We start from the raw sequence: 12,594 nt of genomic DNA, 5'->3' as shown, positions 1-12,594 counted from the left end.
GTGCTCATCATAGATGTTGAAGGTATTCTTCTTAAGTTAACAGTTGAGCAGATGTTGGAGAGAGGTTTGAGTGAGCACACAGCTCTTTTGGAAGACCATCCCATTCAGAGGAAGCAAATACTAGAGAAAAGATAGATGCTGAGGTCAGAGAGATAGCAGAAGAGGATGATGCAACTTACATGACAAACATCCATACAAAGACAGCATTTTCAGGTGTGATGCAAATCATAACAAAGGGGATAAAAGAAGGATGTATGCGGGCTAGAAGAGTTCAGAAAGCTCTCAAATGAAAACTTGTGTGACCTGACCTATGAAAAGAGATACTGTCATTGGATTGGCCCTAAAGCTACTGGGTTGCTCCTGACTCATTATTGCTGTTATATACCATCAAGTTGCCTGCAACCCATAGCGACCCTATGTACAACAGATCTGAAGCCTGCCCTGTCCTGAGCCAGTCTCACTGTCTCTGACACACCTACCCCCATAACCCCAGTTACTGGTTCAAGCCATCTCATCCAGAGTTTCCTGTCCCATGCTATCCCTCCACCCTTCCAAGAAGGATGATTTCCTTCTCTAAGGACAGTCCCTTCTGGCCACGTCCCGAAAGTATGTGAGCTGAAGCTTCAAAATTCTCACCTCCAAGGAGAAACTTGGATTCAACCTCTCCAAGGCAGATCTATTTGCTCTCCTAGAGGTCTATAGTGTGTTCAAAACTCTTCTCCAGCACCACAGCTCAAAGGCATCAATTGTTCTGTCATCCTTATTCATTGTCCAGCTCTCTGATTCAATAGAACACTTTATTGTATTTCTGAGGCCATACATTTTTATGAGAGAAAATTACCTCATCTTTCTTCTGCAAAACCAGTGGTAGATTTGAAGGGCTGATCTTTCCATTAGCAGCCCAACATATAGTGCAGTGCACCATCACGGTGTTTCATTAATAAATATAATGGAAACATACTAGTTTAACTTTCTATTTTTACCAGACATTGCTTCAAGGTATGGGAGGCATATTTTGCCACTGAGCAAGAGTCAACAGACTTGCTGGCTGCAGAAGAATGCTTCTTAGTGAAGGAGAGGTGATTTTCTCCTTTCCTATAGAAGGGAAATAATAAGAAAGTAGAAAAATAGAATGAATTCCTGTGATGTTATCCTTGAGAGATCTCTCAGTAAGTTTGGGCCAGTATTCTTTGTGCTGTTTTTCAGTGTCTCTCTCAGCTGTTGGGAGACAGGATAGCAGATGGATCCCCAAGTATCCTTAAAGAGATTCTTTTGAGTTCTTAGAAGGCACTAGTCATAATAAATGGATTTAAGAAGCAGTAATAATGGAGTTTTGGAATTGTTTGTAGCCACAAGATTGAGTTTGTGAAAGGGCTTTGAACTCACTGGGTATTGCTTAAGAACTTGATGCAATTTCTTTAGAAAACAACAACAAAAAAAGCTTTTTATGTGTAAAACCTAAATAATAGACCTAGAATTAGTGTATACTTCTGCTTGTCTTATTGATGTGCTTGAATATTTTCATTGAATCATTTTAGATTGTAAATTGAAATTTTCTGCTATATTCTAATTACCTCTATAGTTTTAATGATATATTTAAGGGATTTTCCTCTGACCATGAAAGTTATGTTTGCATTTTTAACATGAACTTAGAGTAAACATGAAATATATATATGTATACACTATTAAAAACTGGTTATACATGGGGAAACAGAGAATTATTACCCTTACGTCAGCTCAGGTTACTTAGTTTCTTTAAAATTGTGGTGAGATTTCTTCAAATCCCTGCTTCACTCTTGCGAGAAAATAGAATGCCCACCCGGAGATTTCCCCAAACTCCCAGGAGATATTCTTTCTCATAGTCATTCAACCCCAGCTTCCTCCTTCTGTTGAATTTTTGTTTTCTGCTCTATTGGGTCTGGTATTTGATTTTTTACCTACTTACAAGCTAATATGTCAGCTTGTTCCTGTTTTATGGGTACTGAGATTCCTGAGTCACAGACAGGGAAGATATTATTCACAACACAGCAAGAAGCATCAGCATATTTCAGTGGATTCTCCTTGCCCCTCTCAAATATCTTGAAGACTGCTGCGTGAGCAGTGGGTTGCATTATAAGTGAAGAACACTGAGCTTGAGGAATACACTGTGTTATATTAAGAAGAAGAGAAGCTTACTCCTTCTCTGCTGGTCCAGGGTGAGGAGCAAGAAGACTCTTGCATAACTGTCATAACAATCAAATCATGAAGGTCAGGAAACTTTGAAGCAGTCTTTACCCAAACACTCAGCATCCTGCAGGTGTTCCTTAGATTTGAATAAAAGATTGAGTCTTTCCTCTGTACTTAGACAAGATTTTTTTCCCCCCATCCAGTGTCTAGGGAAATAGGGACCTGGTTGTTATAGCGTACCTGTAGAATAGTTTCAAAAAACATAATAAGTCCTCAAATTTCAAAGTATTCAAACCCACTACTCAATTGGCCCTTGTTTCCTCCTTTCTCTCTTTCTAGTTTCTTCACCTCACTAAAATCTTAGTTTTCTTTAGAGCTCCCACCTCCCTATCAACTATGCATGACCTCAGTGGTTTCTCTTGTACATATTTTTATCAAGGTTTGTTCTAAGCAAAGATATGTCATCATTAGAATGTAAATACATACATATATATATATATATATATATATGTTTGTGGTATAGTCCACAAAGAGTTGCAGTGCTAATCCAAAAGTGACTCTTGGCAGTTTGAAACCACCAATGGCTTTGAGGGAGAAAGATGGACAGTTTCCTCAAGTGAATTTTACAACCTCAGAAAACTTCCTGGAGGGTAAGCTATGAGTAGATTCTGACTCAAAAATAATGAGGTGGTTTTTGTTGTTGGTTTTGTTTTTTTTTTATAGTTGAGTAAGTACTATTTAGTGACAACTATTTTTGTTTTAAAGATCTTTGATAAAGAAATTTAAACGATGATGGATTTTGTGTGAGGAAGGAATGAGAGAGAGGGGCAGAATAGACTGGGAAAGCCAGGGATTAGAGGGTTTTAGAACTTGCCAGTAAGAAGTGTATGGACCTCGAGCCTGATGATATAGTCTCATCTATCCAGATAAGTAGTGTTGGGGTATGTTACATGTTGAAGTACTAACTAAATTGAAATCTATGAGACACTGTATATGAGAGAGATAGTCTCTTCTCATAAAGATTTACAGCCCTGGGAGCCTGATGTAGTGTATTGTTTTGTTGTCATCCAGATATATCAATATTGTAAAGCAACAGAATTTACCTTATTCAATAATAAGGATATTTTTCTAATGCACTTGAAAGTAAATTTTTTTCATTGTTTTCTGTATGATCTATATAAACAAAATGCAGATAAGTGATCACATGTGAAAACTAAGTCCTGAAACCCATGAGGGTTATTGTTAGTTGCCATGGGATCAGTGATCCCAGGTGCTAGAGAATGAAATGTTACCTGGTCCTGTGCCGTCTTCATAATCACTACTTTGTTCAAACTACTATTGTAGTACTGGGTTTTTTATTACCTTGCAATGTAGGGACTCATCTTCTACCGTTTTTCTATCATGATACATCAGATTTCTTTGGTGATTTTTCAAAACTGTATATGCAGAACTAGCTCAATCTTATAAGGACAAATACTGCATAATGATATTATTGTAAAAATAGAGGGATAATTAACAAAACATACATGGGAGTTCAAGGGGGGTGGGAGCAGAGAGATGGGGATGGGTAAGGGGGATTACAATTTGGAGAGTTGAGGGAAGGGAAAAAGGGGAAAAATGTGTATATGACAGATTTTCTTCCTTGTTTGTTTTAGTCTAGAAGTTCTAATGAAACCTGTCTGCCATAGATAACCTTACTAATATTAAAAATATCAGTGGGATAGCTTCCAACATTGTAGAAACACACAGGCTGCCATCATATGACAGACTGACAGACACAGGTGGTTCAGTGAAGAATAAATGACCATTTCTTTTTACAAACATTGGCTGCTGCCTGAACTCCTGTCTGGAATGGTTATTACCACAGGTGGAAGTTTTCATTTGGAGTTTCATTGATTTTGCTAAGTTACTACAAGATTGGAAAATATTTCCTAACTGGCCCCTTGCTGATAATTTGCAATGTTTCTGGCCCCCCTCAGGATTTGTTTGGATAAAGAAGGATTGCCTGGGAATTTTCTTAAAAGACAAAGGTAGTATTATCATATCTTTAAAAAGTAATAAATTACCTTTTTTAAAGAGAAGGAAGAAATGATCCAAACCATGAGCATTGATTGCCTTCCAGTATTATTAAACTTTAAATAATAAGACTCTGAGTGAAATGTGAGGTCATATTGCCTTTATTTAAATTAGCCATAAATACCTCAATGATGTAGCTAAAAATGTAAGCCTAGAAAGGCATAGAAAATATTAGAAAAACTAATAAAAGTATTTAAGAAATTTTAGTTATACCTGTGTCTAGAACAGATGACGTACTGTTTTTAATGATTTTTTTTAATTACAGGGAATTAAAACAAGGAATTAATAAATAAAACAATTACAATTTTCCTCTAAATAAAACTGCACACACACTGTATTTTTTACAGAAAAAAACTCTAGTTTTCTTCAAACTGAGCAACTCCTGTGCATGCTATGTGCTGTGTGCAGAAGAAATATGTGTGTCTTTCTCTGTGTTTGTGCATAATTAGAATGTTTAGAAGTGGAAGAAGCCTTAAAGATAAGCCTCTTAATTACAGAGATCAAAAACTTCAGACCAAGGGTGGATAAGAACCTTGTCCACAGAGCTGCAGAGTAGATATTAAATCCTAGCATTCCCTAGGAAAGATATACAGAGTTCTTGTCTGTGATTCATCTACTCACATTGTGTATGAAAACCTTAGAGCAGGTATAGTACTTTGTGTAATTTTCATTCCTATATTAAGAGGCAAGGATTCTGAGACTTCATCTGACATACTTTGGTCATGTGATCAGTCCTTGGAGAAAGACATCATGCTTGGGAGGGTGGAGGGACGGCGCAGGAGGGGAAGGCCCTCTGAGAGATGGATTGATTCGGTGACTGGGGCAATCGGGATGAGTGTGTCGGAGACAGTGAAATTGGCACAGGACAGAGCAGAGTTTAGAGCTGTTGTACATAGGGTCACTATGAGTCGCAGGCGACTCAACAGCACATGACAGCAACAACAATTAAGAACAATATAGTAAGTACTCAATGAAAGTTTCTTTGCTGAATAAAAAAAGATAAATCAATGAACTGAAGGAGGAGAATATGCTTGAAAAATACCTGTGTGTTTATATCTTTCTTTTGTTCAGTGCCATCAAATCCACTACGACTAGGAGTAAACCTATGGGCAGCCAATAGAAACTTTGCCCAGTTCTGTGCCGTCCTTACAATCTTGCCCAATCCTGTATCATCCCCACAATCTCCGTTGTGTCTGAGTCCATTGTCGTAGACATACTTTGTCAGACCCTCATTGAGGGTCTTCCTTTCTAAGCATGGGGTCCTTTTTCAGACACTAGCCCACATATGGGATATTAAAGTTTCATCAAGATGTCCTTGACAGAAGATTGGACCAATGAAACACGGCTTTCGATTTCTTGAGTACTGCTTCCGAAAGTGCTGATTATAAATCTAAGTGAAAAGAAACTGTACATACATTTTCCAATAATAAGATTAGACTGAGAAGTGAGGTTGAGATAAAATCACTCATGTGTGCAGTCCTGCTGTTATGGAGCAAGAGGGCAACTTCTTTTTCTTCCAACTTATTTTCACCTTGATCATCATTATCAGGATATTGTTGTAATGTACCACTGAGTCAGAACCAACCTCTTGTTCACCCTCCAGTGGGTTTTCGGAGGCAGTACATTGCAGGGGAGGAGATGTCTTTCTTCCGCAAAACAGCTGGTGGATTTGAAAATGCATGCCACAGGTTGGCAGTGCAGGTTATTGTTGTTATTGATTGCCTTTGAATCAAACTCATAGCGACCCTATGAACAAAAGGCCTGAAGCCCTTCTACAACCATCAACATTTAAGAGTTTCTGGAGTCATGTTGTTTAGGAAGTTGATGCCACATGTTATTCCCATAGTCGAATTGCTTGCTCATGTAATATTCATATGTATTTTTATATTTTCCTTCTATTCTGAATACAATTAATGTATTGTGTCATTTTCCATTTTCATTAAGGAGTTTATCATACTTTATTGTTTTCACGATTTGTACTGTTAATTACTTTCTACAATTCAGTCTCATTGCTATTTTACAAAGGAACCCTCGTTGCTTAGTTGGTAACTGCTCACTTGTTAACTGAAAGGTCAGCAGTTCAAACCACAAGCTGCCCTGTGGGAGAAAGAAAAGACACTTCCATGAAAATTGATGGCCTCAGAAACCCTGTAAAAGTTCTATTCTATTCTGTAACATCACTATGAATCAGAACTGAGTCCATGGCAGTGATAAAGATTACAGAAGAATGGATACTTTTGAGTATGGTATTAAGAGTGCTGATTATCACATATACTTACCAAAAGGACAAAAATGTATATCTTGGAAAAGGTGCAGCCAGGGTGCTCCCTGGAGGAAAAGGATGAAACTTCATTTGGAGTATGTTTTTAGGAGGGGACAGTCCTTGAAAAAGGACATAATTCTTGGAGAGTCAGTGAAGGAAGGAAATACCCTCAGCAAGATGGGTTAACGTAATGACAGTCATGGTAGACTTGAGCATGTCAGAGATGGCGAAGGTGTCACAGGACAGGGTAGAGTCCCGATCCATTGTTCACAGGGTCACTCTGAGTTATAGTAGACTCAAAGACACCTAACAATGACAATTACCTGGTAATCATGCTATTGTATTGGATGTACCAGAGATCCTGACAACGGTGCAGGATAGGGCAAGACTTTGGTCCATTTTTCTTAGGGTCATAAGGTTGCTGTGTTGACCTATATTCAAATTCACGGCACCCAACCACAACAATATTGGATAAATATGTGATTTTAGTTATTCTTTATTAAGAACTATTTTTCTTAAATTATTATAAATCATTAAAGCTACTCAACATTTCGAAACAAAGAATTTTTTTTTTTTTTTAGGCCAGGCCATGCTTTTCCATACCAAAAAAATCATACAAGTTATCATTGAGTCAATTTCAAATTGTGGTGACCTCATTTGTTGTGGAGTTGTTATGAGGTATCATTGAGTCAAGTACAACTCATAGCATCCTTATGCACAACCCTAGCCTGCCTGCCATATCCTGTGCCACCTTCACAATCGCTGGCTCAAGCTCATAGCTGCGGTCACCACGTCAGTTCACCTGCTCAAGGGTATTCCTCTTTCACTACCCTTCCACCTTGTCAGCTATGATGTCCCTTGCTGAGGAATAATCTCTCTTGGCAGCATGACTAAAGTATATTAGACAAAGACGCTTCATTATCTTTGCCTCAAAGGAGCACTCTGGCTGTACCTTCTTCAAGACAGCATTCTTCTGCAACACCACAATTCAAAGGCATCCATTCTTCTTCTGTCATCCTTAGTCATTGTCCAGCTCTCAGATGCATAGCATGTCACTGAAAAAGGCCTGAATCAGGTACACTTTAGTTCTCAAACTGGCCTCATTATTCCTCAGTAATTTAGAAAGGCTTCTGGCTACAGATTATAGTGAAGATTTGATGCCCATCTTGTCCTCTGCTCCTGCTTCCTCCAGTGTCTGCAATTCAGCAACAAACTTCACACAGGGACTGAAGAATCAGTTCTACTTGTATATTTTTATTCCTTGTTTTTGCTGAACACATTTCTTCTCTAAAATGTCAGTGCTTGTGTGCAAAGTTGAGGCTGAGCACAATCTGAGAGTTCTAAATTGGCACTGTCTTTCCAACTCTTCTGTTAGGCTGTTTTAACCTTGACTTTCTTCTCTTAGGGAGCTTTGGTGGCCTATTTGGTAAGGAGTTGCATGGCCAATAAAGATACAGTGGATTCAAATTCACTAGCTGCTCTGAGCAAAAAAGATGAATTCCTTCTGTGCAATTTACAGCCTTTGAAAACTTGCTGGAGGGTCAGCTAGCTATGAGTTTAGTTCAACAGCAATACATTTTTGTTTTGCTTTGTTTTCTTCTCTTAACAATTTCTTTAGGTAAGACAAATGATTGGTTGACTGTTAGTCCACAGGATTGTAGTTCAGACTCAATCAGAACAGCCTGGTGGATAGAATTCACAAAGCAGCTCTTATGAAGAAAGATGGATAAGCTCCTCCCATATGATCTATATAGCCTTGGAAAACTGATTGTGGATCACCTGTGAGTTGGTTTCAGTTCAGTGGGAATGAGAGCAAGAGGCTCTCTGGGAGTCATGCTATGAAGTCAGTAAACTTTTTTTACCTGATATTACTGAACGTTTTTGTTTTATACAATTTTTAAAAATACTTTTCTTTTTCTGAGATTTACTAATTCAGAGACCTAGCCTAACAAGCTCGACCTAAATTTCTCTTAAATTAAAGTTCGTTTCCAAGATAAAAACAAAAGCCAGTTGCTGCTGAGTTATTTCCAAATGCTGGTGGCCTGGTGGGTGTGAGTAGAACTATGCTCCGTAGGGGAATTTGTCATAAACATATTGCCAAGCTTTTGAGGCCACTCTATGTCAAACTCAGCTGTTTAGTTACCGCCACGTATGTTAAAGTAACACTTAGGGATTCTTCAGAATTAAGTGGAGAATAAACTTCATATTTCCTTAAGCGAATTCATTTCCCCTTCTTTCTGTTAAACCGTGATTTTAGAGGGTGTTTACAAAGAGATTGGGTTTTCATTTGCTCATTGATGCACGTTTTTCTTCCTCCCCTCCCCTAATTTACTTTGTAATGCTTGTTCTGTTCCAGATTGTTACATGTCATACATAAAATATTTAATCATCCATTTCTTTCTTGTCCTTCCACTCAGCTGCTTCAGTGAAGTGTCCATTATCTATCCATTCTTTTCCTGCACTACTTCCCTCCTCTCAATGTTGTTGTCCCATACCCTTGGGTTGGAACCAACCCATAGCTGACCCTCTGGTGGCTTTTTGTTTGTTGTTATTGTTGCTATATGCCCTCAAGTCACCTGTGACTTATAGCGACCCTCTGTACAACAGCCCTAAACCCTGCTCCATCCCTTTCCTATCTTATTGTCTCTGACACACCTACCCCCATTTCCCCAGTCACTGAATCAATCCATCTCATCGGGGATCTTCCTCTCTTGCACTGTCCCTCCACCGTCCCAAGCATGACATCCTCTCCAAGGACTGATCCCATCTTGCAACATGTCCAAAGCATGCCAGATGAAGTCAGAATCCTTGTCTCCAAGGAGAAGCCTAGAGGCTTTTTAGAAGCAGTAAATCACAAGGGAGGAGATTGCCCATCCTTCTCCAGTGGAGGATTTGAAATGCATGTCTTTGGGTGGGGAGCTTAGCTTCTTATCACTAGGCCAGCAGAGCTCCCTCCTGTCCCATTACCCATCCTTTTTTTTTTTTTTTTTGCAACAGTGATCTTTGGCAATATTTGTCCTTTTATAACTGAGATATTTTAGGCTGCATTATGTCTCCCAGACTCATCCATGTTGTAAAGTATTTTATAAGTTGAAGCTAAAATTCTTATGGTTTCCAAAAGCATTTACCAATAGTAATCAGGAACCTTGAGGGCAGGAAGTTCAGTGAAATTTTTAAAAGAGTGAAGGAAGAAAATAAATCTACATTGTTTCATCAATATTTGCTGAGCTCTCTGGTTTACTTATAGAAACAAAAATAAGCAACAATCCAAATTATAATAAAAGGTATGGTTTTATCCTTTTTATTGTAGAAATAGAGGAAATCATTCCAGTCTTTAGGAAATATAATATTTATGTCTTCAGTAAGTTTTGGTGAAGCTCACAGGAAAACTTTGACTTGATTCTTGTCTATAGAGTAAGGCCACCTTTGATAAACTGTCAGCATTTGCTATGCTTTTACTGTATTTAAAGGCATTCACATGAAAACAAAGAGGAAAGGCTCATGCACTGGATAATAGTTTAGAACACGCCTCACTCAGTATAGGACTGTATAGTATAGTTGGTGTTACTGTTATTTGCTTTTAGTCAACTGAGATTCATGGCGACTCCATGTGTTACAAAACAGACCTGCTCCATTGAGGTTTCCTGGCTATAATCTTAATAGAAGCAGATCACCAAGACTTTTCTTCTGTGCTACCATTGCAACTTTTAGATTAAGAGTCAGGCAGAGATGGATATTTGAGTTGCTCTTACTTTTTGATGATGGTGATTTGAATATTCACATATAATTATTTGTGTGAATATATGTTTTGATTTCAAGTGGTTACCTCCTAGGAGTGTAATTATTAATAAACTTTTAAACCTCTTCCTACTCTCATAAGTCATGCATATTTTCATGGTTAGTATAAGGAAAGCTAGAATACTAGCTTTTTCTAAACTCTTGAGTTAACTTGCTTGTTTTGGGAACAGTAGCTCATCTTTGTTCTGACATAAACTTTTATATAGGTACCCTGAATGTTATTCAAAGTACAGAGAAAATACAAATCATTACAGGTACGATGATATCCTGATCAATGGACTTCCAGATTGGCGACAGCCTGTATTCTACTATAGGCAGGTGAGAAAAATGAGCAATGCTGAACTGGCATTACTCTTGTTCATTATTCTCACCGTGGGTCATTATGCAGTGGTTTGGTCAATCTACTTGGAAAGACAACTAGATGAGATACTTAGTAGAAAAAAAGAGAGAAAAGAAAAAAGAGACAGGCAGCAAGAATGTGGAAACGTCGAAACTCAGTGCTGCAGAAAAAAATGAAAGATTGCTGACAAAACCATAATGGCATGACTGGCTGCCATATAAACTAGGACTTTGGTTCTGTCTTACACTAAAAGCATTGCCTCATCTAATCCAAGATGCTGGGCAGTTTTATGCTAAATATAAAGAAACAAAATTGAAGGAAAAGGAAGATGCGCTGACTAGAGCTGAACTTGAAACACTTCAGAAACAGAAGAAAGTGAAAGTAAAAATACCAAAACCTTTAGAGAGTACATATATTGAATCTTATGATCATGGAACATCTGTAGAAGAAATTGAAGAACAAATGGATGATTGGCTGGAAAACAGGAGCAGAACACAGAAAAAACAGGTACCTGAGTGGACAGAGGAGGATCTCAGCCAACTGACAAGAAGTATGGTTAAGTTCCCAGGAGGGACTCCAGGTCGATGGGAAAAGATTGCCCATGAATTGGGTCGATCAGTGACAGATGTAACAACTAAAACTAAGCAACTGAAGGACTCTGTTACCTGTTCCCCAGGAATGGTTAGATTGGTTGAACTCAAGTCAAGAGCTCAGAATTCCAAGCCCATTAAGACCCCTACTACTTTGCCAGATGACATCATCACCCGGAGAGAAGATGCAGAGGGAAGAGTAGAGGAAGAGCAGCAGGAAGAGGGTGCAGAAGAGCAGAATGAGGCTGAGACTGCTGAAACCTGGCCTCGGAGGTGGAAGGTAGCCAAACCTCTGGAGACAGTAACAAGGGTGGAGCCAGAGGAGAAGGCCAGAGCAAAGAGGCAGAAGGACTTTGATTTATCAGAACAGAATGAATCCAGTGATGAGGAGAACCAGAGAAAAGAGAGACCTCGTGCTGCAGAGGAGCCCTGGACTCAGAATCAACAGAAACTTCTGGAGTTAGCATTACAGCAATATCCAAAGGGATCGTCTGACCGCTGGGACAAAATAGCCAAATGTGTCCCATCAAAGAGCAAGGAAGACTGTATTGCTAGATACAAGTTGCTGGTTGAACTGGTCCAAAAGAAAAAACAAGCTAAAAGTTGAATATTCTGGAAGATGATGTTCACTGTCATGTTCCAAAATGAATATTTTTACAATCTTATGCAGAAATGTGTATTTTGTACCTCAGTATTTCTGTACGTCATGTGCCCTAGTAAAACTAAATACATACATACATACATACATACATACTTGGAAAAAAAAAGGAGTCAGGCAGAATCCACTTGTGCCACCTAGCAGTATTGACAAGATCCTACATTGCATAATGGTTAAAACACTCAGCTGCTAACTAGAAGAGCTGTAGTTTGAGTACACTAGCCACACGGAGGAAGAAAGGCATAGTCAACTTCTCCTGTAAAGATTTACAGCCTTGGAAACAAAATGAGGTAGTTCTCCCCTATCCTATATGGTAGATATTTTTGTTGTCATTATTGGAAGGGTATTGAAAGATACAGATTTATGGAATAACTTAAGGAGCTGAACAGAAAGCTATCCAAGGGCAGCTCAGGAAGACAAAGCAAAATATTATAATGAAAGGTGCAAAGAGCCGGAGTCAGAAACTCAAAAGGGCCAAACTCATTCGGCATTTCTTAATCTGAAGAAACTGAAGAACAAATTCAAGCCTCAAGTTTCAATACTTAAGGATGCTATGGGCAGAATATTGAATGATCCAGGAAACAGCAAAAGAAGATAGAAGGTATACAGTGTCAGTGTACCAAAAAGAATTGACTGACACAGAAGAATTTAATGAAATTAATGAAATATAATCAAGAAACAATGGTGATGAAGGAGGAAGTTC

At 38.5% G+C, this 12,594-nt stretch overlaps 1 pseudogene; it reads left to right on the top strand.

The window, feature by feature from the left end:
- Window positions 1-11,840, top strand: part of LOC102862162 — a 27,272-nt pseudogene extending 15,432 nt beyond the window's left edge.
- The last annotated feature ends 754 nt before the right edge of the window (window positions 11,841-12,594 follow it).

Source organism: Elephantulus edwardii, unplaced genomic scaffold, assembly GCF_000299155.1.
Source record: "Elephantulus edwardii isolate Elephantulus edwardi_28Jun2011 unplaced genomic scaffold, EleEdw1.0 scaffold00079, whole genome shotgun sequence".
NCBI lineage: Eukaryota > Metazoa > Chordata > Mammalia > Macroscelidea > Macroscelididae > Elephantulus > Elephantulus edwardii.
This window is presented reverse-complemented; position numbering and strand designations above follow the sequence as displayed.